The sequence below is a fragment of the Pleurodeles waltl genome, chromosome 2_2 (assembly GCF_031143425.1).
Source record: "Pleurodeles waltl isolate 20211129_DDA chromosome 2_2, aPleWal1.hap1.20221129, whole genome shotgun sequence".
Lineage (NCBI taxonomy): Eukaryota > Metazoa > Chordata > Amphibia > Caudata > Salamandridae > Pleurodeles > Pleurodeles waltl.
The window spans coordinates 610,354,587-610,381,259 of record NC_090439.1 but is presented as its reverse complement, the minus strand read 5'-3'; the positions used below and the strand labels follow the sequence as shown (position 1 = coordinate 610,381,259).

Sequence of the window (26,673 nt, the reverse complement as noted above, 5' to 3'; positions counted from 1 at the left end):
AATGCTGGACACTTGGACCCTGGAACAATGGGCCAAGCCTCCAAGAAGAAGAGAAAGGGCACTGGGTCTGGCTTGCCAGCCCCAACAAGTACAGAGGGTCAGGAAGAATCCAACCCTGAGGGGGAGGATCTGAACTCTGAGGGAGGGACACCTTCCCTGCAAACTCTGCCTGACTTGGCAGAACTGCAAGGGGCAGGTGGGCCCACCAGAGAAGATTTGTGCCAGGGACAAAGAGAGTGTCCCACTCTTGAGGGCCTGAGACAGACTGCTGCCAGGCAAGAACAAGGGGATACCAGTGGTACCCACAAGGTTTACTGGGAGGATGGAGTTCTCTACACTGAGGCTAGGACCCTCAAAGAAGGGGCTACTAGGAGAGTAGTGGTCCCCCAAAAGTATAGAGAATTCCTCCTTACCTTAAGCCATGATATCCCCTTAGCTGGTCATTTGGGACAGACCAAGACCTGGAACAGGCTGGTCAACCATTTTTTTTGGCCTGAAATGTCAGAAAAAGTCAGGGAGTTTTGCAGCTCCTGTGTCACCTGTCAAGCCAGTGGCAAGACAGGGGGCAAGCCAAAGGCTCCCTTAATTCCACTGCCAGTGGTTGGGACTCCCTTTGAGAGGGTGGGGATTGACATTGTTGGTCCCCTAGACCCACCAACTGCTTCAGGTAACAGGTACATTGTGGTGGTAGTGGACCATGCCACCAGGTACCCTGAGGCAATACCCCTCCGGACAATCACTGCACCCACAGTGGCTAGGGCCCTACTTGGTGTGTTCACCAGAGTGGGATTCCCAAAGGAGGTGGTCTCAGATAGGGGCACAAACTTTATGTCAGCCTATCTGAAAGCCATGTGGGAGGAGTGTGGTGTTACTTATAAGTTCAGCACACCCTACCATCCACAGACCAATGGTCTGGTGGAAAGATTCAATAAGACCCTGAAGGGCATGATCATGGGTTTGTCTGACAAACTCAGGAGGAGATGGGATGTCCTCCTCCCATGCCTGCTGTTTGCCTACAGGGAGGTGCCACAGAAGGGGGTTGGATTCAGCCCCTTTGAGTTACTGTTTGGGCACCCTGTAAGAGGCCCATTGTGCTTGGTGAGAGAGTCTTGGGAAAAGCCTCTCAAGGAAGCCAAGGAGAATGTGCTGGATTATGTACTAGGCCTGCGGTCTCGCATGGCTGAGTATATGAAGAAGGCAAGCAGGAACCTGGAGGCCAGTCAGGAGCTCATGAAGCTCTGGCATGATCAAAAGGCTACCATGCCTGAGTATCACCCAGGACAGCTGGTGTGGGTTTTGGAGCCCATGGCTCCTAGGGCACTACAGGCCAAATGGACTGGGCCCTATCCAATCCTAGAGAAAAAAGGTGAGGTCACCTACTTGGTGGACCTTGGCACCCCCAGGAATCCTCACAGGATCCTGCATGTTAATAGGATGAAACCCCACCAGGACAGGGCAGACATGACCATGCTGATGGTCACTGATGAAGGGAAGGAGGAGGAGGGTGAACCTCTGCCAGACCTCCTGTCCTCAAAGGAAAAAGATGGGTCAGTGGAGGGAGTGGTACTCTCTCCCAAACTGACAGATCAGCAACAACAAGACTGTAAGCAAGTCTTGGGACAGTTTGCTAGTCTGTTCTGCCTGACCCCTGGACTCACCAATTGGTGTGTCCATGATGTTGACACTGGTGACAGCTTGCCTGTCAAGAACAAGCTGTACAGGCTGTCTGACCAGGTCAAGGCCAACATCAAAGCTGAAGTGGCTAAGATGTTGGACCTGAAGGTAATTGAGCCCTCTGATAGTCCTTGGTCCAGTCCAGTGGTACTGGTACCCAAAGCTAATCCCCAAGGTGGGAAGAAAGAATTAAGATTCTGTGTGGACTACAGAGGTCTAAATGCAGTCACTAGGACTGATGCTCACCCCATACCTAGAGCTGATGAGCTCATTGACAGGTTGGGGGCTGCCAAATTCCTGAGCACATTTGATCTGACCTCAGGATATTGGCAGATTGCCTTAAGTCCAAGAGCTAAGGAGAGGTCAGCATTTTCCACACCAGAGGGCCACTTTCAGTTCAAGGTGATGCCCTTTGGCATGAAAAATGCTCCTGCCACCTTCCAACGGTTGGTGAATAGAGTCCTATCTGGGTTGGAATCTTTTAGTGCAGCTTATCTGGATGATATAGCTGTATTTAGTTCCACCTGGAGGGACCACCTGGTCCACCTGAAGGAAGTGCTTCAGGCCCTGCTTCAAGCAGGCCTGACTATCAAGGCAAGCAAGTGCCAGATAGGGCAAAGTTCTGTTGTGTACCTGGGCCACCTTGTTGGTGGAGGCCATGTACAACCTCTCCAGCCCAAGATCCAGACTATCCTGGATTGGGAGGCTCCAAAAACCCAGACTCAGGTCAGGGCCTTTCTTGGCCTGACTGGGTATTACAGGAGGTTTGTTCAGAATTTTGGGACCATAGTGGCCCCTCTGACTGAGCTTACCTCCAAGAAACAACCCAAGAAGGTCATTTGGACCCCAGAGTGTCAGAAAGCTTTTGACACCCTAAAACAGGCTATGTGTTCAGCACCAGTGTTACTGGCCCCTGACTATAGCAAGGAATTTGTAGTGCAAACAGATGCTTCAGAGGAAGGGATTGGGGCAGTGTTAGCACAAGTTAATGAAGAGGGCCATGATCACCCAGTTGCCTTCATCAGCAGGCGACTACTCCCCAGAGAGAAGAAATGGAGTGCCATTGAGAGGGAGGCCTTTGCTGTGGTTTGGTCCCTGAAGAAGTTGAGGCCTTACTTGTTTGGCACTCACTTCCGTGTACAAACTGACCACAGACCTCTCAGATGGTTGATGCAGATGAGGGGGGAGAACCCAAAACTGTTAAGGTGGTCCATTTCCCTACAGGGGATGGACTTCACAGTGGAGCACAGACCTGGGACTGCTCATGCCAATGCAGATGGCCTTTCCAGGTTTTTCCACTTAGCTGATGAGGACTACCAGGGTGTAGGTTAGTACCCATCACCTTTCATCTGGGGGGGGGGCAGTGTAGGAAAGTCCTTTTTTTTGCCTGATCACCCCCACTCTTTCTGGATAGGTACTGGTGGTTACTGACTCTTGGCTGTGCCCTGGGTACTGCTTACCAGTCCCAGGGCCAGTGCTCTGTGTAAAATGGATATGCAAATTAGGCTAATTATAATTGGCTAAGTTAACCTACCTATAAGTCCCTAGTATATGGTAGGGCATGTAGGTTTAGGGACCACAGCATAGGTGGTGCACACCTAGGTGCATTGCTGAGGTGCCCAGTGTCATTTTAAAAGCAAGCCTGCCTTGCTGGCTGCTTTTAAATTAAAGTTATATGCAAATTCGACTTTGGAATTAAAGGTACTTCCAAAGTTTTAAACTACCTTATTTTTACATATAAGTCACCCCTAAGGTGTGCCCTATGTGCCCCTAGGGCTGGGTGCCATGTAACTATAAGCAGGGACTTTATAAAAATAGATTTATAAGCCCTGGTGAGGTAAAAACAGCCAAATTCGTTTTTCCCTCATTGAAGTAAATGGCCTTCATAGGCTAGAATGGGCAGACTTTATTTTAAATTTTAAAGTCTCCTTAAATGTTACATACCAAGAATTTGGTATCAAATTGATTGTTATAATAAATCCCACAACTTCCAGTTGTTGGATTTAATATAACTAGTGCAGGTAAAAAGTTTAGACTTTACCTAAAAAGTTGCCAATTTCAGCTCTGCATTGTTTTTGCTGCTGTGCTCTGATTGGCCAGCCTGCAGCAGCTTCTGCCAGGCCACTTTAATGAGGTGTGAAGTGGCCTGGCTTTACACAAAGGAATGTGCTTGGGGGAGAGAATCTCCCCTCAGCAGATGGGGAAGCAGGAAGGGGGAGGGCTGCCAAACTGGTCTTCAAAGGCAGAGGAGGACATCTGGAGCACCCAGCAACACCCCCACATCCTGCAACCCCAGACAGCTAGGTGCCCCCTTGATTAGATTAGGAGAGGGCAGGAGAGGGGTGTGTTTATGATTTTTAGCCACACCAGTGGGTGGGCTCAGCCAGATCTCTCCTCCAAAAATCAGATTCATCCATTTTGGATTTTTAGAGACTATTGCCTTCTGGGATGGATTTTTGCCACACTTCCCAGGAAGTGGTCATCACAGGGGGACGACCCTGTCCCTGATTGGAGGACCAGGGCCCCCCTGCTTTTCACCCAGGAGCAAGGATAAAACTGGCAGACCTGCACCCACGCCTCAGATCCCCACCAAATTTCAAGAAGAAAGAACTACAAGGAGAAGAAGGACTGCCCTGCTGGACCCCTGGCCTGCACCTGGACCCTGCACTCAGAAAGACTGCACCAGCTGCACACTTGGGCTTCACCACAAGAAGGACTTTGCCTGGCTTCAACTGGTTCAAGGAGGGACTCCCTGTTTGCTACAGGTGAAAAATTGCTAACCAGAGTCCCCTGCACCAACTCCTGAAAAAGTGACCAGCTGACCACTGCCCAGTGGCCAAAAAGGAGTTTGCGCCAGGTGCACTCTGGGAGTTGAAGTCCGCACTTCCCAAGGACCATCACAGAACTTCTGGACCCTTGGGGTGAGCTGTGGACCCCAAAAGAACCTTAAAAGAACATCTGGGTGAAGCCCCAGAAGTTTGGAAAAGATTGGAGAAATTTTAGAAAAAAGCTCCATAAAGTGACCGACTCGACGCGGAAATTCTAGCCGGCTTGCCTCAACCGCGACCCGGCCTGACTTCGTGGTTCGTCCCGGTCAAGAAAAACATCCGAAAAAGAGACTAAGTCCGAACGTAAAAAGTTGACCGGGACCTTCCAGCCATCGTATCCGAGAAGGGCTCCACGGACGTCGGATCAAGATCCAGGTTTACCCCGGTCGAAGGATTTTCATCTCGAAAAAACGACTAAGTCCGAAGGTAGAAATCACCACCGAGGAAACCGACTTCGCGTATCCGGACAAGGGCTCCAGGAGGTCGGATCCAACTGGCAGGTTCGTCCCGGTGAAGAAAAACTTAAAAATAAAGACTAAGTCAGAAGGTAACTTTTTAACCGAGGCCTCCCGCGACCTGTAGCCGAGCAGGGCTCCATCGCGGTCGGCCTGAAAGTTTGACTTTGTCCCGGTCCTGGTGCAACCAGATGACCCGATTGGCGCTTTTTGTTTCTATGCGCTAGAAAATAATAATACTTTAAAAATTCATATCTCCGGTTCCCCTGAACCGATTTTAATCGTTTTTGTGTCATTTTAAAGATAAAAATATAAGCTATTTTTATAAATTGGTTTTGGATTTTTAAACTGTTTCCTGTGTTTTATTTAATTACTGTTTTGTGATATTTGAATGCTTTACACTTTGTCTCCTAAGTTAAGCCTTGACGCTCGCTGCCAAGCTACCAAGGGTAGAGCTGGGATTAATTTACTGAGACCTAACTGTACTTTTGTGGAGGTTTGTGGCTTGTTGTTAGGTGTAGGTACCTACCTGCCCTACCAATAACCCATTTTCCAACAAGGTGTATTTCAGCGACCAGTTCCATGTGTCCCCTCCTCAATGCTGTTGTCTGAGCAGTATGACTTTTGTGATGTTGCCTTGTTTGCCAGGCACGGGAAGGACCGTGACATATGCAGCATGGGTGTGTCCTTAGTGCTGTGCCACTCCTATTGTTGTTTACATTGGCTGATGTTTGTGACACCTATGGGCATTGACATTTGCGTGTACTGGGGCCTTTGTCTTGTTTCAGGAGATTGTTGCAGATGTCATCCTCACCCCCTAATTTAGGTATGTATGTTCCATGGGGAGGTTACTGCCATTGGCTACTTGAGCTGCACACAGATCAGAGGTGGTAGTGTCAACTGTTGTGGCAGTTACATTGCAGTTGTCGTTTTGGCTAGAGGATTGCTAATAGGGCCCTAGTTAATGTAGGAGATATGTTGGCTGACGAGTGCAATGATGTAAGTTTGACATAGTGGCCTTCCCTCCTATCGAGGCTTTCCCTTTGCTCCATTGTTGGCATGACAGCATGCCCCCAAAGGACTGTTGTTGGTGTAGTGTAATGTTGTGCCCTAGCTTCTGTCTGTTCAGGCCATGTCCCCCTGCGGTGCCCCTTTACCCATGCCACTCCATGTATATGATGACTTACATGCAATGTGTAGTAGGTATTTCCCCCCCTGCTTACAGTCAACATTATTGTATTGTATTGTATTGTATTGTATGTGTGTTGTCTCGTGGTAGTCTGCGCTGTCCTGTCCTTGAATCCCTGTGACGATCTCCTCTGGGATGACGGCTGTGACCATCTCCTCCATGTGGTCCAGGGCCTCCTGGTGTGCTGGACTCCCACCTCCAGTCTGCAGTGCTGCCTTCCTGTTCCTGGCCATTTTTTCCTTTGTCCTTCGTTTGCAGTCATGCCAGCGTTTCTTACACTTGGTGACTGTCCTGCGTACTTCAGCCACACTGTTGATCTTGTCAACAATTTGTTGCCATATGGCCTCTCTCCTACTGATTGGCAACTTTGAGGTGATAAACAGTTGGTGCTGGTGTTCCGTCACCTCTTTAACCAGGATTTCCTGCTTCTCTGCACTGAAGCGACACTTTCTTTTCTTTCTATAAATGTCCTGGTTCTTGTATGGATCGTCCTGGCTGGTTCCTGGTCTGCGGTCATCTTCCTGGGGTCTGTAGTGGCATCTGGGATCAATTTTGGCTCTCCTCTGGTGCACTTGCAGTGTTCGCGTTTTTTTTTGACGCTATTGCGTCAAAAAACGGCGCATATCCGGGTTGAGGTGTCGTAAATCGACCCACAGTCATTTCTGCCGCGTTAACGTCGTTTTCCTTTACGACTTGACGCCGCAATGTGCATCAAAAATAATGACTCCCACCTGTTGATTGCGCCGCCGTGCGTCAAAGTATAAATTTGACGCCCGCACGGCGCTACGAAATGGCGTTAGCCGGCGGTAAATTTTTTGACGCAAAACTGCGGCGGCGCAGTTTTGCGTCAAAAATTATAAATATGGCCCCAAATTTACAAGTCCAGGCATTGTACCAGGCATTGTCCGTGGACCACTGGGCCCAAAAAACATGGGTAAAGCCCACACCGGATACCTGACCAAAACGGAGAGAACACTGCAGGGGCATCAGATAGCAAAACTACAGGCACCTCAGGGGGAAGGGAAGGGGGGCACCTCAGCCGGATGAGTGCACAACGCCAGATCCACAAAGGGGCTCCATGCCCACTGTTCCATCCTGGGGAGTGCAAAGCCACAGTCTCACAAGTCTCTACAGTGGGTGGGTTGCCCACTGTTCCATCCTGGGGAGTGCAAAGCCACAGTCTCACAAGTCTCTACAGTGGGTGGGTTGCCCACTGTTCCATCCTGGGGAGTGCAAAGCCACAGTCTCACAAGTCTCTACAGTGGGTGGGTTGCCCACTGTTCCATCCTGGGGAGTGCAAAGCCACAGTCTCACAAGTCTCTACAGTGGGTGGTTTGCCCACTGTTCCATCCTGGGGAGTGCAAAGCCACAGTCTCTCAAGTGGATAACAGTCTCCACTGGTTCTGGAGGGGGTCTGGTGCCCAGAGTGCATCGTGCAGCCCTGTCCGACACAGATGCAGTACTGCCCCTGCCGCTCATGGGCCAGCGCTGCGTGAGATGGCGGTCCCCTGTTCAGCGGTGCTTGAGATAGCCGTGCCCTGTTCAGCAGTGCTTCAGATGGCAGCCCCCTGTTCAGCGGTGCTTGGGATAGCCGTGCCCTGTTCAGTGGTGCTTCAGATGGCGGTCCCCTGTTCAGCGGTGTTTGAGATAGCCGTGCCCTGTTCAGCGGTGCTTCAGATGGCGGCCCCCTGTTCAGCGGTGCTTCAGATGGCGGCGCCCTGTTTAGCGGTGCTTGAGATAGCCGTGCCCTGTTCAGCGGTGTTTCAGATGGCGGTCCCCTGTTCAGCGGTGCTTCATATGGCGGTCCCCTGTTCAGCGGTGCTTCAGATGGTGGTCCCCTGTTCAGCGGTGCTTGAGATAGCCGTGCCCTGTTCAGCGGTGCTTCAGATGGCGGCCCCCTGTTCAGCGGTGCTTCAGATGGCGGTGCCCTGTTCAGCGGTGCTTGAGATAGCCATGCCCTGTTCAGCGGTGCTTCAGATGGCGGTCCCCTGTTCAGCGGTGCTTCAGATGGCGGTCCCCTGTTCAGCGTTGCTGCCCATGCCGGGGTGCTCATGTGCCATCTGGCCTGGGCCTGGCGGGGCCCTCCTGCCCACCTGTCCTGTGGGTGCTGGGGCCCTCCTGGGCAGCTGTGCTGGGGCTTTTGGTGGGCTCCTGGGCAGCTGTGCTGGGGCTTTTGGTGGCCTCCTGGCCAGCTGGGATGGGGCTTGCGGGGCCCTCCTGGCCAGCTGGGCTGATGGCAGTGTTGTCGGGCGTGCTGCCCTTCCCAACCTTTCCTGCTCTCCTGCGGCCCTTCCCCACCTTGGCCGGTGTCCCAGCTGCCTCGACACTCCCGCCGGGAGCCCTGGTAGGGGTTTTTGTCTCTGGTGTCTTGACCCTCTGCCGCCGTGCACTGTCAATTTTTGGATGTTTCTGAGGGGGGGGGCTGGCTGTGCTGTGGCTCCGTACCAGACTGGCTGCCCTGGTGGGCGGTGCACTCCAGTGACCATGTACGACATGCACCACTAGGCCCGGTGATGAAGTGGCTGAGGTGCTAGCTCTGGGCCTATGACATGGACAGGGTGGGGGAGTTGAGGGAAAGAGTTTAAGTTTGGAGAGGAACATTTTTTGGGGAGCAGTGGGACGGGTAGGTGTAGTGGGTATGGGAGTGGAGGAAGAGGTTGTAGTTGTAGGAGGTGTAAGTGGGGTGGCTTTGGGTGCAGGTGCCTGGGCTGTAGGCTGTCGTGAGGTGGATGGCTGTTGGGTGGGTGGCTGCCTGCGTTTGTGTATCTTGGGAGGGCGTGGCACAGACACACTGGGAGAGGACACAGGGGACGTGTAAATGGCAGTGGGGGTGGTGAGTGCACGTGTGCGGGGTGTTCTGGTGTGTGTGCTGCTGAGGGACGTAGTGGCTGAAGATGCTGTGCATGCAGGTGTGAGTGGAGACAAGACTGGCAGGGAGGAGGGAGACGTGGAGGAGGGGGACACAGTGGAGGCAGTGGATGTTGGTATGTCTGTATGTGGATGTTGCTTGTGTGACTGCCTGTGGGATGTGTGGTGCTTATGTCTGCGTGAGCTGCCCTTGGGTGTTGAGGTGTGTGCAGGCTGGTCTGATGGTGTGCTTGGGATAGGCAGATGTACAGGGGATTGGGTCTGGGTGTAGGAAGTTGGAGGGGGGAGGCTAGACACAGGGACAATGGCTGCCATCAGTGCTGAGGCCAGAGATTGCAGGGTTTGATGAAGGGCAGCCTGACCAGAATGAATGCCCTCCAGGTGTGCATTACTTTGGTGCACTTCCCTTTCTACACCCTGGATGGCATTCAAATGGTAGACTGCCCAACAGTGAGCGACCTGAGGAGGTCAATGACCTCCTCACTGAGGGCAGCAGGGGTGACCGGGGCAGGGCCTGAGGTGCCTGGGGCGAAGGAGATGCCCACCTTCCTGGGTGAGCGGGCATGGGGCAAACGCTGAGGGGCTGCTGGGAGGGAGGTGCTGGTGCGGGGGGTGGCGGCTGTACCTGTTGTTGCGGGGGGCAGAGATGTTGCCGCCACCACAAGGGAGCTCCCATCTGAGGACGAGTCCGATCCACTAATGTCCGCTCGTGTCCCCGCCGTGGAGCTCCCCTCGCCCTCCGTCCCACTGGCGAATTCAGAGTTGGTAGTGTGGCCCTCCATGGCCATGTGGGATGCAGCTCCCTCGTGCTTCGGTGCCACTGCTCCTCCACCTGATGATGCTAATGCACACATGAACAGGAAGACCACAAAAAGGGGGTGGGGGGAAACAGAAGAAAGACATGTTGAGTGCATGCATTCCCGCTACCGTTGGTGGACAGTACAGACACAGAAGCCCCCTGCACTATGCCGCGCACTTGGGGTCCACTTTGCAATCCCTGGGACATGGCCTACAATGCTATGGACGACATCTGCACACAGAGGTGACATAGGGCCATAAATAGCTGTACTTGGCACCCTACAGAGGTGGGGAGCGGGGGCACAGGGCCGTGCCTTACGGAGGGGCCTAGCCTACGGAACTCGCCCTGGCCTAGGGATACCCACAGCCCCCCTCCCCCACCCAGACACCTCCACAGTGCGCAAAGTTAGAAGAATGTGAGTGTACTCACCCCCTTGTGTCTGCTGTGATGCCCTCACGCGCCCATCCAACTCGGGGTAGGCCACCGCCAGGATCCGGAACATCAGGGGGGGTCAAGGTCCGACGGGCACCCCTCCCACGTTGGGAGGCCATCCCCAGCTGAGCCTCCGCCATCTTCCTGCTCCAGCGGCGAATGTCCTCCCATCTCTTCCGGCAGTGGGTGCCCCGTCTGTGGTGGACCCCCAGGGTCCGGATGTCCTTGGCGATGGCACACCATTTATCCGTCTTCTGGTGGGCGCTGACCTATATGAAATGTACAGGGGGAGAAGAAAAGTAAATACCTTCTGCACCATCAATGTGAGTGGCCCCCCATCCCTACCCTTGCCATGTGGCACATGCACTCACCGTCGTTTCAAGCATGCCTCAATCTCCCCCCCCCCCATCTTTCATCCACCCCACTCAACACAGACATAGCCCATACAGCATGCTCCCAGTGTATTTACCTGTTGTCTGGAGGACCGTAGAGTAGCGCGTACTGGGGGAGGACCTAGCAGCACTTGCAGTGTAGGTCCTCTCCTGACAAAGATCAGGTATCGAGTGAATTAACAGAGAGAAAATGGCGGTCACGTCCGCGGCGGTGCGTACCGCGACCGCCGGCGCACATTGTCATTGGCTCCTGAGACCCATAGGGTCCACTGTTAACCAATGCAGCATTGCGCCGCGGTCTTCGACCGCCTACCGCCACGGTGTGCAACGCCAGCGCATTTACCTCACATCCCATTGTCACACTTTACAGGTCAGGCAGCAGCCATTTCAGGGGCCCACATGCCTTACTTTTGTACTGCGTCACATATACCTAGGCATGGCATCCACACTCATACAAGCCATTCGGTGGGTTAAGATCCGTGTTTTTTTAAAGCTGGGGTTACGTACCTCTGGGATGTTTGACTCTGTGCTCGCTGTTGTCCTTCATAGGCACCGTCCGCTGGGACATGTGAGGAGATGGCGGCATCCTCCGGTGTACAGACCGCTGGTGGACCTGTCGACAATGGAGGAGAGACATCTCATCCTGACATACAGGCTTGACCGTGCCACTATTTTGGAACTGTGTGCCCAGCTGGAGCCAGACCTGATGTCACCTATCCGCCATCCCACAGGAATCCCCCCTCAAGTGCAGGTGCTGTCAGTACTCCATTTCCTAGCAAGTGGGTCATTTCAAACAACAGTGGCCATAGCATCAGGGATGTCCCAGCCTATGTTTTCCAAGGTGTTGTCCAGAGTGTTGTCTTCCCTGCTGAAACACATGCGGAGCTACATCGTTTTCCCTGACGTGGAGGATTTGGCTACAGTGAAAGGTGACTTCTATGCCCTTGGACATATCCCCAACATCATAGGTGCCATTGATGGGACCCATGTGGCTCTGGTCCCCCCTCACAGGAGTGAACAGGTGTACAGAAACCGGAAGAATTATCATTCCATGAATGTCCAGATGGTATGTTTGGCAGACCAGTACATCTGCCATGTGAATGCCATGTTCCCTGGCTCAGTGCATGACGCCTACATCCTGCGGAATAGCAGCATCCCTTATGTGATGGGTCAGCTCCAGAGGCACCGTGTGTGGCTAATTGGTGACTCTGGTTACCCCAACCTGTCATGGCTACTGACCCCAGTGAGGAATCCCAGGACTAGGGCAAAGGAACGCTACAATGAGGCCCATGGGCGAACTAGGAGGTTGATTGAGCAGACCTTCGGCCTCCTGAAGGCAAGGTTCAGGTGCCTCCATATGACAGGTGGATCCCTATTCTACTCACCAAAGAAGGTGTGCCAGATCATCGTGGCCTGCTGTATGCTTCACAACCTGGCTTTGCGTCGCCAGGTGCCTTTTCTGCAGAAGGATGGTCCAGATGGTGGTGTTGTAGCAGCTGTGGAGCCTCTGGAGAGTGAAGAAGAGGAAGACGAAGAAGACGACATAGACAACAGGAACACGGTGATACTGCAATATTTCCAATGAACAGAGGTAAGAATACAAACCGGCCTACTACATGTACTTAAACACTACTACCTCTGTACTGTCTGTCCTTTTCACCCAGTGTATGGTAACTGAGTTGTCACTTTCCCTTACGATTTCAGAGATCTGGGTCCCACAGTGTGACATCTGCTTTGTTTCCCCATGGACTGCAGCTGTGTGACATTGGTATGTTGGCATCACAATGTAAATAAGCATTTTGGCACTGTAATTACAGATAACTATATTCACATTCACAGACAGACTCCTGATTGTTTTGTGCAATAACGGTGTTAATTAAGGTGCAAATTATTGGAGGGGGGTTGTAAATTGGTGAGGGGTGATGGTGGAGGAATGTCCATGGCAGAGTCCAGTCTATTAGTCTCACAGGTGCATTGTCCAAATGGGTCTGGGAAGTGGAGCTGGGGCAGTTTAAGAATGGACAGGGTGACAAAGTGGGACAGTGGGATGACTATCAGGGTGGTATCCTTTCTTGGTGGGGGTCTTGGCATCTTACTCTGTCCTCTTCCTGGATCTCTGGGACCGCTTGCGGGGTGGTTCTCCTTCTGCAGGGGGTGGGGTGCTGGTGGCCTGTTGGTCCTGTGTCGGTGCCTCCTGTCCACTAGCGCCGGCAGAGGTGGTGTGCAGTTCTTGGTCCATGCTAGTGTCAGGGGCCCTTTGTGGTTCCACAGTGTCCCTCAAAGTGGTCACTACCAGATTCAGCACCCCTACGATGGAGCCCAGGGCGGAGCTGATGGTTCTGAGTTCCTCCCTGAAGCCCAAATACTGTTCCTCCTGCATGCGCTGGGTCTCCTGAAACTTGGCCAGTACCGTAGCCATCGTCTCCTGGGAGTGGTGGTATGCTCCCATGATGGAGGAGAGGGCCTTGTGGAGAGTGGGTTCCCTGGGCCTGTCCCCACCCTGTCGCATAGCAGCCCTCCCAGTTCCCCTGTTTCCCTGGGCCTCTGTCCCCTGGACCGTGTGCCCACTGCCACTGCCCCCAGGTCCCTGTTGTTGTTGGGGTGGTGGGTTAACCTGGGTGCCCTGTAGTTGTGAACACACTGCTGCTTGACGTGTCCTGGAGACAGAGGTGTGGGCCCGCTGGGTGGGTGCTGTGCTGGTGTTTCCAGAGGGGGGTAGGTCTGCAGTGGCCTGTGGCTGTGTGAGGGGAACCGAATGTCCCGAGGTCCCTGATGGGCCGGGCTGGTCATCTAGATCCAGGTCGACAGAGCTGCAGTCATCACTGTGGGCCTCTTCTGGGGGGGTGGACATTTGTGAACCCTCCTGTGCGGTGACGTTGCGTAGGGGTCCTGCAGGGGTATAAAAGCAGGATTATTGCATCTGTGTGTGGAATGGTGTGCAATGGGTGTGTGCCCGTGTCCCCCAGTGCTTGCATTCCTGTGTGGGGGCTTTTGTGTCGGTGGTTTGGGGGGGGTATGGGTATGTGCAGTGGGCATGCTTTGGTGATGGGTGTCCATGCTTTGTGGTCGCATGCAGGGCTTGGTGTTGGGATGGGTGGGTTGTGATGGTGGGACATTTGCAAGGAGTAGGAGTGATGGGGGTGAGGCTGAGGGTGGGGGTATGTGTTGGTATGCAGGTGGGGTGTGGGGGATGAAGTGGTGAAGATGTGACTTACCAGAGTCCATTCCTCCAGATACTCCGCCGAGGCCCTCAGGATGCAGGATCGCCAAGACCTGCTCCTCCCATTTCGTAAATTCTGGGGGAGGAGGTGGGGGTCCGCCGCCAGTCTTCTGCACTGCAATCCGGTGTCTGGATACCATGGAACGCACCTTCCCCCGTAGGTCGTTCCACCTCTTCCTGATGTCATCCCTATTTCTTGGGTGCTGTCCCACTGCGTTGACCCTGTCGACTATTCTGCTCCATAGCTCCATCTTCCTTGCAATGGACGTCTGCTGCACCTGTGATCCGAATAGCTGTGGCTCTACCCGGATGATTTCCGCCACCATGACCCTGAGTTCCTCCTCCGAAAACCTGGGGTGTCTTTGCGGTGCCATGGGGTGGTGTTGGTGATGTGTGGGGTGGAATGTGTGGTGATAAGTGTGGTGATGTGTATTGGTGTGTTGTGTGAAGTGCGTGGTATTTGTGTGGGTGATGGTAATATGTGCGGCTGGGTGCTCGATTTTTTTGTGGTGGGGGTTTGTGGGTGATGTGGGTGTGTGTTTTATATTGTATTGGGTGTGTGGGAGTGGTGTTTGTATGTGTATCAGGTGTGTGTATTTGGATTTGTCCAATGTGGCTGTGTTTTGTAGGAGTGTGTGTATTTTGAGCGCAGCGGTGTGTATCGCCAATGGGATACTGCGGTTGAAAGACCGCCGCGTGGATTTGTGTGTCGTGATAGTGTGGGCGTATTTCTGTTGGCGTGACGGTGTCGGTTTGGTTATCGGCAGTTTATCGCTGGCCTTTGGTGTGGCGGACTTCTGTGGGTGTCTGTATTTTGGCGGTTTCCGAGTTGTGGGTCATAATGGCCGTGGCGGTTTACCGTGGCCGCGGCGGTGTGTTGGCGGTCTTCTGCGCGGCGGTAAACGGCTTTTACCGCCAATGATGTAATGACCCCCTCAGTCCTTTAGTCATTAAGGGTAATTATTGTAATTGTAATTATAATAGAAGACATTGTTAGCTACTAAGCACACATACATTTTCAGGGCAATGGGCACCCGCCAGGGCAGTCTGGTCATTTATCTCATCGGGCATTTCCCTATTGAGGGAAGGGCATCACCAGAGCCAGTGGAGGCTGGTTTTGCCTGCCAAAGGCGGCAGATGTTGCCACTGCCACTTTTTTTCAGCTCCCTGGACTTTATTTCACGTAAGAATACAGAAAGAAAGGAGAGATAAGTGCTGGATTGATAGAAAGAGAAAGAGGGATGGGAGCATACAACCATGGTTTAAACATGTTTGCTAGGGTTGTTTTTGGTTCCCATTATGTTGTGGAAGTCCTACGTAAGTGTGGCAGTTTTGAAATAGGCCTTGTAAAACACAAGAAAAGCAAGAGGAGGTATGGGTGGGGATCAGGATAGGGATAGGGAAAAATAAAAATAAAAAATACCAAAAAAAACAAGCGCAATCGCACTGTGTAAAACCCTGAATTTGTGAAGGAGCGTTAGGAAACAGTAGAATTAAACTGGTAGTCATGAAATCGCTCGATTACTGCCCAGTGAGATTGCACTGCATACAAAATTAGAAAACGTAGTCCAGAAACCATGTGGAAAACATGGAGCCTCATCTGTTTTCAGTAGTTGGCCGGTGTGCTCGAGGAGGGCTAAACACCGGAAAAGGCATGACGTAGGCATGCCTTTCAGTAATGAAATGAAGAGAATTTTAAAAGGCAACCCCACGAACCAAGGAAAGTGATTGGCATGACATGGGCGTGGTTAAAGGCCCACAGAAAGATTACAACAGTGGCCAGAGCGATTGCGCGCTCGACCCAAAAAACAGAAAATAATGTGCTGTTCTTTTTTTAAATCAACTGCCCTCTTTATGCCCAAAGGAAAATTTAGCCATATTTCCTTTGTCTCTGTCAATCCGTCCATTTGTTTGGGTATCTTTTTATGGCAAATTATTCTCAATACTTTCAAAGGTATTATGTTTTACGTACTAAGGGCCAGATGTAGCAAAGAAACATTTTGCGACTTGCAAATAGCGAGTCATAGCGACTCGCTATTTGCAACTCGCAAAATGTTATGCAGAACGGTGTCTCAGACACCGTCTGCGAGTCGGTATGGGGTCGCAATTATATTAATGAGGTGGGTCGCAAATTGCGGCCCCATACCGACTATGGGCACTCGCAAACATGGAGGCCTGCTGTAGTCAGCAGACCTCTGTGTTCGTGACTGCTTTAAATAAAGCAGTTTTTTTTTTTCTCTTTGCAGCCCGTTTTCCTTAAAGGAAAACGAGCTGCAAATAGAAAAAAATACCGAAACCTTTTGTTTCGGTTTTTTTCAGAGTAGGCAGTGGTCCACTGCCTGCTCTGAAAAAATAATTTTGTGAGCATTCACAAAGGGGAAGGGGTCCCTTGGGGACCCCTTCCCCTTTGCGAATGAGTTACCATCCACTTCAAGTGGATGGTAACTGCGAGTTGATTTGCGACCGCTTTCGCGGTCACAAATCAACTTAAATCGCGGTGCGAGTCGCAAATAGGAAGGGAACACCCCTTCCTATTTGCGAGTTGGAAACACATTTTGCGAGTCGGTTCCGACTCGCAAAATGTGTTTCTGCATCGCTTGAGGGCTTTTGCACCTCGCAAAGGGCGTTTTTCGCCGTTTGCGAGGTGCAAAAGCCTACCTACATCTGGCCCTAAATTCTTAATTCTGCACATCCACTGTAATTCTCAATCAACTGCATTATGGTATTTTATTTTTGTCTACATAGTTTTGACTCACCTTATTATGATGTGTTAGCAAGTACTAAACATCAAATCATTAGTGTTATTTAAAATGATTTTCTGTTATGTTACACTTTGTCATGTTATGCTATTATTATTTATTAAGGAATGGTGTGTGCTCTGAGGTGGGACAGGTTAGGATGGGTTGTGAAGATCTTTTTTGTATATGGTGTGCAATAAACTTTACTTTTCAGACTTCAAATATATTTTTCTTTTTTCATCTTTGAAACATGTTTTTTGCTGAGTGCGTTTCAATGAAGAGAGAACACGTTCTTTCAGTGCCAACTTTATACACCAAGAAGACACCTACATTTGTACAATAAATACATACCAAACACATAATTTCTTTATGGATCGTACAACCTGTTTAATTTCCATTCGTTGAAGTTTTTATAGTGAGCCCAGATGTCCATTACCGTGAATGGCTGAGCCATGTACTAGAGAGGAATTGTCCAATACTTAGGGCCAAATAAAGGTGTAACAAAGTTGCTCTTATTAGGGTCGGGTCACAATCTTCAGACCCTAATGTAAACTCTCAAGCTACCTGAAGCTTTTGATATTCCAGCAGACTTTGTAAACACATTCTTAGACAACACAATCAAAATTTTGAATGCAGTTGAAAAAGACCTCTAAATGTATATTCGGTTCTCTTCCTACTCCGAGCTCTACTGGCCCAGTGCCAAATTGGAAAGTATTTTAGATGTTTTATTGCTTCAATGTGTGCGAAAATATCAGCTATGCCAACCACCAAATTTCTTTAATCCCCCTACTGGTAAGAGTGCCTTTGTCTTTTGATGCTGCTAGGTGGTCCTTCCAGCCTAAATTTTGGGAGAACCATACCCCTAGGTATTTATATTTGTTGACTCTCTCTACTTTGACATTGTTTATTGCCCAAGTCATACTTTTCCTATGTTTCCCTATGTGAAGCACTTTAGTCTTATCCATATTTATTTTCAATTTTGTCTTCTTGTAATAGTCCCCAAATGCATCTAATTTTATTTGAAGCCCAGTTCCTGTCAAATCAAAGATCACTAAATCATCTGCATACAGGAGACAGCTGATATGTGTACCGTTCATTTTTGGGCTAAACGTATTTCATAGGCTCAGGGGCTTAGGGAGATCAGTCAGAAACAAAGAGAACAATGTTTGAGCCAATACGCACCCTTGTCTGAGACCATTTGTTATATTAATTCTCTTAGAAAGGTAACCACGACTGTTCAGTTCAACTTGGGCCCAATTACTATTGTGGAGTTCCTGCTAAATTAAAACAATATCTTCAAAAATCCCATATTCCTTCAAAGCTTCCCACAGCAATATACGATCAGCAGACATGAAAGTGGAGCTAAAAACAACAAAACAACAATACAATACTTCACCCTACTCAATAGATTTCTCTGCAGTGGTCCACAAACGAAAACAGAGGTCAATCGTCGAGTGGTTCTCCTTACAAATGCACAGTTCCTGGGGTATAATGGAATTTATCAAATATTTCTTGGAAAATAATATAAAACAGCCTGGACCTTTATGCAGCATTGGTTTTTATTACCACCACTGATACATTTTCCGGGCCAGTAGTCCTTGTGAACTTTAACATCTTGATGGTTTCCTTAATTAACTCAGAAAACTTCTCCTTTGCCTTCTTCTTAACAGGTAGTCTAGTTGGGCTCTGATCAGCAATGACCCCATTATTATAGGTCTCCTCTGAAAAATGTTCCCACACATCCTCGCCCTTGTGACCCAATGGCTGTCCCTAGGAATTACCTGACCCACTCTGTACCAGTCTCCAAACGTGCGAAACATTTTTGGTCTCTACGGCCTCCATCATGGCTTCACAGCATTTTGTGTTAACTTCCCATTTCTTCCTAGAGACCAAATTATTAAATTCTCTCTTTAAGCTAAGAAGGCACCATTACCCAATTTTATCCCTTGAGAACAGTAGATATCTTTCCAATTTCCGAATATTACTCTTTAATATTCTACATTCTTTATCATGTCAGTTATTCCTGGCATGCATCCCAGATTTATTTTTATTTAGTAAAGTATTGTAGGCCATTACTTTTATTTTAAGGCATGCAACCACCTTTTTTATTATTTAATCGTACTAGACTAAAGGATCTAGGGATACCTGCCCAAACTTTAAGCGTCCATATTTGTGTTGGTGAGCCTTCAATAAGCTTACATGTTTCTCTGAAAGCCTCGTTATTAAATGTTTTGAGCAGCCAACATTTAAAGGTAGGTCCCTCAACTGCCTAAATGCAATATCCACTTTAAGGATTGAGTAGAAGGGGTAATAATCACTCCGCTCCAATGGAAGGACCTCAAATTTCTCAAATAAATCAAAGGCCCATAATGATATGAATATATAATCAATTGGATAGTACTCATTACCCTGCTTAGACATTTTCCTAGCAGGTGTGTCTGTAGGCACTCAACGATTTAGGCTCAACAACCCATTTGATAAAAGAATATCAAACAAGGCACTATCTTTCTCTGATGCCACATTTGATGGCATACAAACATGTTGTATATGAAAGGCAGATGAACAACAAATGCACGAATATCTGTTGCAAAATGTGACTAGATATTTGCCAACTTTATAGGCAATACACTTGGCCACCGCAATTTCTTCCAGCTGTTGTATTGCTTTAGAGCTCCAGAAAATGCCATAAAGCCCCTCATGCACCACTCCAAAACCATATTGGTTACCTGTACAGATTGTCACTTTCAAATCTTGTGACAAGCAGCAAGCTCTTGTCAATGTCACTAACTCTGCCACCTGGGCTGAGGTTATATTCAGAGCATAAGGTGCTTCAAGGGTTTCAGTAATGAAACACATTGCATAGGCAGCTCAGTGCTTAATATTGGTCTCTTAAACAAGAACCATCAACAAATTATATCACATTAGCTACTTCCAAAGCAGTTTCTTTGATGCCAGGTCTTAATGCATAACTCAGTAATCACAACACAATTGTGGTTAAGTTCATCATCAATTTCATCAGCCGTTTTCACTTTGCAGGGCCTGTCCAAAATAGAAGTGTTGCTGGATTTAGTGAATTGTACCTTCTGATTGAAATGTTTTCAGCTGCACGAACGACTTGCTCATAACGGGTTAGTCTGCTATTTGCTGTGTTTGTGTTCCTATTAACCAGATCTCAACTGAGTGAGGAACATATACACCTAATGTCTGCCTCATCACTATTCCTTCATTTTGTTCAATGGTAATATAGACAGCTGCAACCAATTTCATATATCCTGAAAGACGTACAGCTACTGGATCCAATACAACTGATAGTTATGGAAATAGGTCCATTTACCCACCATATCTTTGGGTCAGGATTTATAAAGAACATCCACTCCTCGCATGACAATACAGAAAAAAATTTAAATTGTTGCCTGGCATTCTGAGTGATGTTGCAATGCACAGACATTCTTTCAGTTCTTTAAATACTTCAGTGCATTCTTTAACAATAGGCACTGGATCTTGTATATCACTGTGGGTCAGTCTTTCTAAAGATTTTGTAATCAAGGAAAAGTTTGGAATCTACTACCAACAGTAGCCAACAATACCAAAAAAACACAGTCTGCTGCAATCTTCTTCACACCTTTTTCAATTTGGTGTCCAGGATAGCTCACTTCTGTTTTAGAGCACTGCATTTTTGTTGGGGAGACCTAAAGTCCATTGTCAGATAGACTATTTAGCAAAGCAATTGTATCAAGGCTACTTCCCACTTTATCTCACATGCCGCTAACAAATCATCTATATATTGAACTAAGACTGAATCACAAGATAATCTCAAATTTTCTTGATATTTCTTCAGGATTTGGCTAAAAGTTGAAGGACCTTCCACATAGGACTACCAAGTACCTCATAGAGGATTCCATGCTCAATCTTTTTTTCAGCTACTGGTTTTATTCCTTTTTCTGCCTCTTTTGCCAATCTATACTTTTTAGTTCTAGTAAAAATTACAAGTCAGCCATCCAGATCCCTCTTCAGGCACCCTTCATGCACCGTAATTGCGAATGGCTCCCTGCTAAATAACTTTTCAGAGTCAGTAGATTCTCTTGATACCCTGCACTATATGCCATTTTATTTCTGATGTTTTGCTGCATCACGGAGCTGAAGGCATTGGTAATCTAAATGATTTCTGATTCTGCATACCTTGCTAGACTTTCAAACCATTGGGAATGTCCTGTGTTTCTGCTGACACTTTTGTTTTCAGTTTCCCACAGAAATGACAAGCAGTGATTCTCTTCATCATTTCAATGCTCGTGTTTGTCACATCATAGTTTAGCATTTCTCTCCCAACACCTTCTGTTCTCATGATTTTATTTCCTATTGCTGCACCCTGTATTTGATTCATTCCATTTATTCAGTACAGTAAAATCACATTTGAGCCTATTTGTTTCCAAAAACCCAGCTTTTCCTTAATCTTTTTCCTTACATCAACGTAACCAATGTACCACTTAGCCAGCTTCAAGATCTCATCAATACTCTTTGTCTGCCAACATTGTGAACTTTATTAGATATGATTACTAATCTCTGGTTGCAAACCCATGGCAAAAGTATAAGTGAAATGACTACACCATCCCTTCTGAGGTCATCAACTCCACTATGTTTTATTTGAAGATTTGCATGAGTATCTCATAAAAGACATGCACTGATTTATTTTGGCTTCTGTGAGGTTCACTAGAATCTTTACCCAATGTATGGCTTTTCAGCCAGTCTCTTTTGCAACTATTCAATTATCTGTGTGTATTTTTGTAGCTGCCTCCTCAGAACGACCATTATTAGGTGCAATCCTAGCTGGTAATGCAGTTAGTCAGGCAACCAATGCCTCACATTCTGTCCACAAGTCACTAGGACCACAATTTCAAATAATGAATTCAAATCAGGCCACAACCCTGTGATATGTGTGTCAGCCAATGCACCTCTTTATACTATCTCTCTAGTTCCTCTCGCAATGTAGAGAAGATTGTGAAATCATAAAGATCAGCTCTTGTCCATGGCACATGCACAAGATTCGCTCCATTTACTTACCTTAAAGGAAACCCCAAAGACATTCCTGCCCCAACCTATGAGTCACTCTTCTCTTGCTTTACCTTCTGCTCCATTTGCTTTATTTTTACTAGTTGTCCTCTCCCCATCTCTCTTTGCATTTCTTCAGGTGACTCCCATCCATTGTTTTTAATCAAATATTTAATTCTCAAAGTAATTAAGCCCATGTCTTTAATCTTATCATGAGTCAAATACATTTTATAATTCAGTTTCAAATTTTTTATTTGCAAATATCCACTTCACATTCATCAGCTAGCTACTTTAACTTTTCATGTGCTTCATTTCCGCATATGGCTGCTTGTTAAATTAAGTATCTCATTTTATCAGCGTGGTATATCAATAGCCAGTTTCAATCAAAATTTCCCTGTAACATTTCAACAAAATTGTTTTTTAAAATGCCATTATTAAACGTTTTAAGAGACTACTCAACCAACACTGCACTTTCAGGTGAATCGACTTGAGACTGGGCAAAAGATTGGAAATCCCTATAAGTGCTAGGCATCACTGTTATTGCCCCTCAGGTGGTGCACTTGGTACCACAGCCACAAGATCTTGCACAGTAATGCCATCTCCTCCCACTTCCATGTCAGGTTCTAAACCAGAACTACCTTTCACTGCTACTCTAGCAGTATACGGAGGAGGTCTAGCATTCAAGACATCATTAAAGAAATTATCCTCCTCATCAAAACCATCATTCCGTTTCCCTTCCTCATTTATCTTGCTTTCGTCATTTGTTTGTTTAGCTATAGGAGGATAAGCTCTCATCCCTTGCATTGTAACCTCCCTCCAGCATTTTTCTTATCAATTGCTCTTCTTCTCCAACCACTATTTAAATGATCCCTGCACCTGCTTTGACATTCTCTTTTTAGCTTTCTCTGCTTCCATTCGATCCCATTTGTTTAGTGCCTCAGACTGTGTATGTCTGGTTATCGGTTTGTTGATGCTCATAGTTTAAGGAAATCCCACTTTTTAATGTCAAACCTATCCTCTAAAGGAAACTGTAAATATTTGTTAGAAGCAGTACAATCATGGCATTGTGAAATCCACATACAAGTTAGAGCCCAATGTCCATCAATAATTCATATGCAGGTGCTCCCTTAGCTGGCATTTGATTATCCTCCACAGCAGGTACAAAGACATTTAAGGCTCTAAACATTTCCTATTATGGTTTGCTTAAAATGAAACTAAAATCACAATAAATTAATTATTGAACAATATCCAATCCCTATGTGGCTCTTACAAAAGTCAATCTATAACAGCTTGACTCTATCAAGAATAAACCACTGACAGCATGGGTTTGTGGTGACGTACTGTGAATCCAAGCACAGCTCCCTGACTGACTAACCATCACAATTCAAATTTTCTGTGAACACGGAGAACAGTTGCAGAACTTTCAAATTAACTATACACTTAGTAACCTCTTGTCTGCGTAACCTAAACTGGAGGAAAGCCTACAAATAAAAAAAAAACAAGTCAAATCTCACAACTAATAGCCAAAGAGCAACAGAAACTGCACCTTTCAAAGTTTTGTTCTAAAACCACAATTTACACCATTTAGACCCCCGTCCAGTGGCAATTCACCCTGGTAAATGCTCTGACTCCTTTGCACTGAGGAACAAAGATACACCAACCTAGATTAAGGACACAAACCTTGGAAAGAAATCTTGTTTAATTTCAGAAACCACTAACTATGTGCATATGGAACCTTGCTCTAATCATTACTTTATGCAGACAAATAAAACCACAATATCGCAAGATCTTCTATTTTGCTGAATCTGATAACCAAATTAACCATTAAACACAATAAATTCACAGATATTAATAATACATCAGAAGTACAGTGATTAATCTACCAATTAAACTGACAATTAGCCATACATAACTAAATAGCTTGCAAAGTGCACAACAATCCATTTCAAAAACTCATACTTTACCATACCTCATAAATGCACACCATACATCACTCAATTCACCCTATTCATTCTTAAACTGCAAATCACTCAGGAATGTATTGCAAGTCTGATTACCTGAGAAGCTCCAGAACATCCACAATTCAGAAAAAGTCCACTATTCTCACGGGGTGTGGATTTGGGACCCTGAAATATTGTGGGGAACTCTTAAAAAGGGAAGGGGCTCCAATCACGCTACTATTTTCTGCTACCAAATTTGTGGAAGCAACAACGGTGCTCCAATATTCCCAATCAATAAAGTGATTGGGAAAACAGTGTGACACATATTTTACTATGGAAAGCTTTGCAAGTTAGATAGTCCATCTTCAGAAAGTTCATCCAGGCAGATAGAGAACTACATCTTTATTAATTAAATATTAGACAAGTGTTAGTCTCCCTTTTTAATGTTAATTTCACAGCTTTTCATTCTTATTATATTTTGCAGAAGTCTCTTTATTTTGATGAGGAAAATGGCACTATAGGGGAGATATTTTACTAATATTTGTAAATGTTTCTATTTTCCCCACCATGAATGATGGAATGGCTATTGTGGTGAATACCATTTGCCTTAGGGTATTTTTTTTTTTTTCGCTGGTGGTCTAAATTTTTTACCTTTCCTAGGAGAAAGTGGATTATATATAGGGGTGGATAGTAGTCCACCACAAGTTATAATTGTTAGGTCAGGCAAAGGTGTTCAGTAATTTAAAATCTGAACTCAACCCCTGGTAGCTATGGCACAGAGAAGACAGGCTTAACTTTAAAAAATGTGTAAAGTATTTAACAGTAACAAAACAGTTAAAAAGTTGAATACACAACAAAATAAAAATCCTGCTCCTTTTTATAAAAATAGACATTACTTTACTAAGCAAAATGGCTCGAAAATGTCAAAAATCTAATAAGGAGTACCAGAGATCAAACTTTTAGAGTTTAAAAAAAAAATGCATCAAAAAGCACAAAGCACCAACCACAGGCAACAGGCAGTGCTACACCGGTCAAACATAAGATTTAAGGGTAATTGTGACGGGGTGTATGCTGCATACATGGTTAGATTCTTCTCAATCAAACTTTTACCATCAGACTTACAAAATGTTAAAGTAGGTAGAATCCTCTGCAGGGCAAGGCTGTAGACTGGATCTGAAGACTGGCATATTGACAACAGTTTGACAAAGGATAAGGTACTTGTGAAGCTGTTGGAGAAGGTGGAAAAAACTCTGAGCAGGAAACGTTCAGAGTTCACGCCCAGGTAGTCATCGACATTGATTAGATGCTGCTCTGAGTTGGTTCCAGTGAAGATTTCTACCTTTGGACTTAATCTGCTTTCTGAAAGTAACGTTTCTTTAGGCTGCTGGCTGTAGCTGAAGAAGGTTTGCTGTTGTTGGATACTGATCGACTGCGGTCCTACTTAAACTGATTTGCTACCGTGGAGAAGAATGTAGCGGAAGCTGTGATCACTATATGCTGATGGTGTGATTTTCACTATGAGTAAGGGTCTGATTATGATTATGGTTGAGGGGATACTCTGTCACAAACGTGACAGATAACCCGTCTGCCATATTATAAGTTCCATTATAGCCAGGATCGTAATCAGGCCCGTAGTCAGGATCACTGGTTTTGCACCCTCTGTGCATCGGCTGGTAAGGTTGTCCTGCTCCCTGATGGTTTCCCAGGCAAAAGATTAGCAAATAGACTCTAGGTTCTAGTTTTAATGGTTAGGCATGAAGAATACACTCTGACAGCAGCCAAAGGTTCCAGGACTTACTTCAACAGAAGCCACCTTCAGGAGATCAATCAACTTACACTTGGGAGCAGGTTTAACAGTCCCCAGGGCCACCGGAGCGTCACGTTTTGTGATGCTCCGGTGGTGCTAAACACTGCTCCATATTTACAAGAAGGTGTAACGCCACTTTTTGTGTGGGTATGTCTCCTTGTAAATATGGGCCCCTCCAACGCAGTTTTCTGCATTAGAGGGGCATGCAGTGGGTGTTGCGGTGGGTGTTCTACCACAACACCCATTGTTTTTGACTCTGCCTTAATTTCTAAGTTTTCGCAAACCTGAGGCAGTGCCCAGGGGTGGCTTTAGCACTGCAAATTGAGGAGGACTGCTGTTATTCCTCCTTGTTTTTTTGCATTTTCTATGTGGTCTGCTTTCTGTAGCACACATATAAAAAGCAATATACTATGGATGATTGTTTATGTGCAGGAAGGTGTCCCTTCATGGACGTAAACAACCATTCAGGAATTACGCTTTGGTACTTCTATGTGTGCTACATTTTGCAGCACACATAGAAGTGCCAAATCGCAATAATAAATTGCTTATGTGCAGGAATATACACCTTCCTGCACATAAACAACCTATCACCTCAACGCAGACTCCTTTGCACTATGGTGCAATGATGCCTGCATTAGCGCAGGCAGCTTAATTTAGCACCGGCACATGGGGAAACGCAGGGCTGCACCATCTCTCTGTAAATACAGTGCATCCCTGTGTTTCAAAAGAAGTGCAGTGCGGCACTGCTTTTTTTGGCGCAGCACCGGGCTGTGCCACTTTGCTTAAATCAGGGCCTTGGTGTCCACTTCTTGGTCCTGGGTACAAGTAGGAGTGGAGTTAGACCTTCAAGTCTCATCAGTGATCACTACAGAAAAAGCAGCCCTTCTTCTGTCTTCAAATTTCCACTTGTGTTCTGAAGAGGGTGATCAAGAGTGACACATTTATGCCTGGCACTAGCTTGTTGGTGACCCCTCTCCAACCAATAGCGAAAAACCTTTCAGGTGTAATCCTAGCCACTTATGCATCATGTCCTGTGTGCCCTACTGCAAACTGCCCCACAGAACGACTCTCTGCTTAAAACCATAATGACCAAACATTTCGCCCTTGGGCAGAGCTCCAGTGCCCATCCATTTGTGTGGCTCTGGAAATGTGGGGGTCACTCAAAACCGGTTCCTAGGAAAGCTCTTCTCCCATTCGGACAGGTCCTTTGCTTACTAAGACAAGTGAGGGCTGAGACCCAGGTACTAGCTATATCTGTATGTGACAGGGTAGGCATCTTTGAATA

At 47.2% G+C, this 26,673-nt stretch overlaps 1 protein-coding gene across 1 annotated transcript in view; it reads left to right on the top strand.

Annotated features, from left to right (window-relative positions):
• The window catches only part of LOC138273633 (uncharacterized), a 1,227,671-nt gene that overhangs the window by 585,024 nt on the left and 615,974 nt on the right, over positions 1 to 26,673 (top strand). The gene's annotated exons all lie outside the window — the stretch shown is intronic.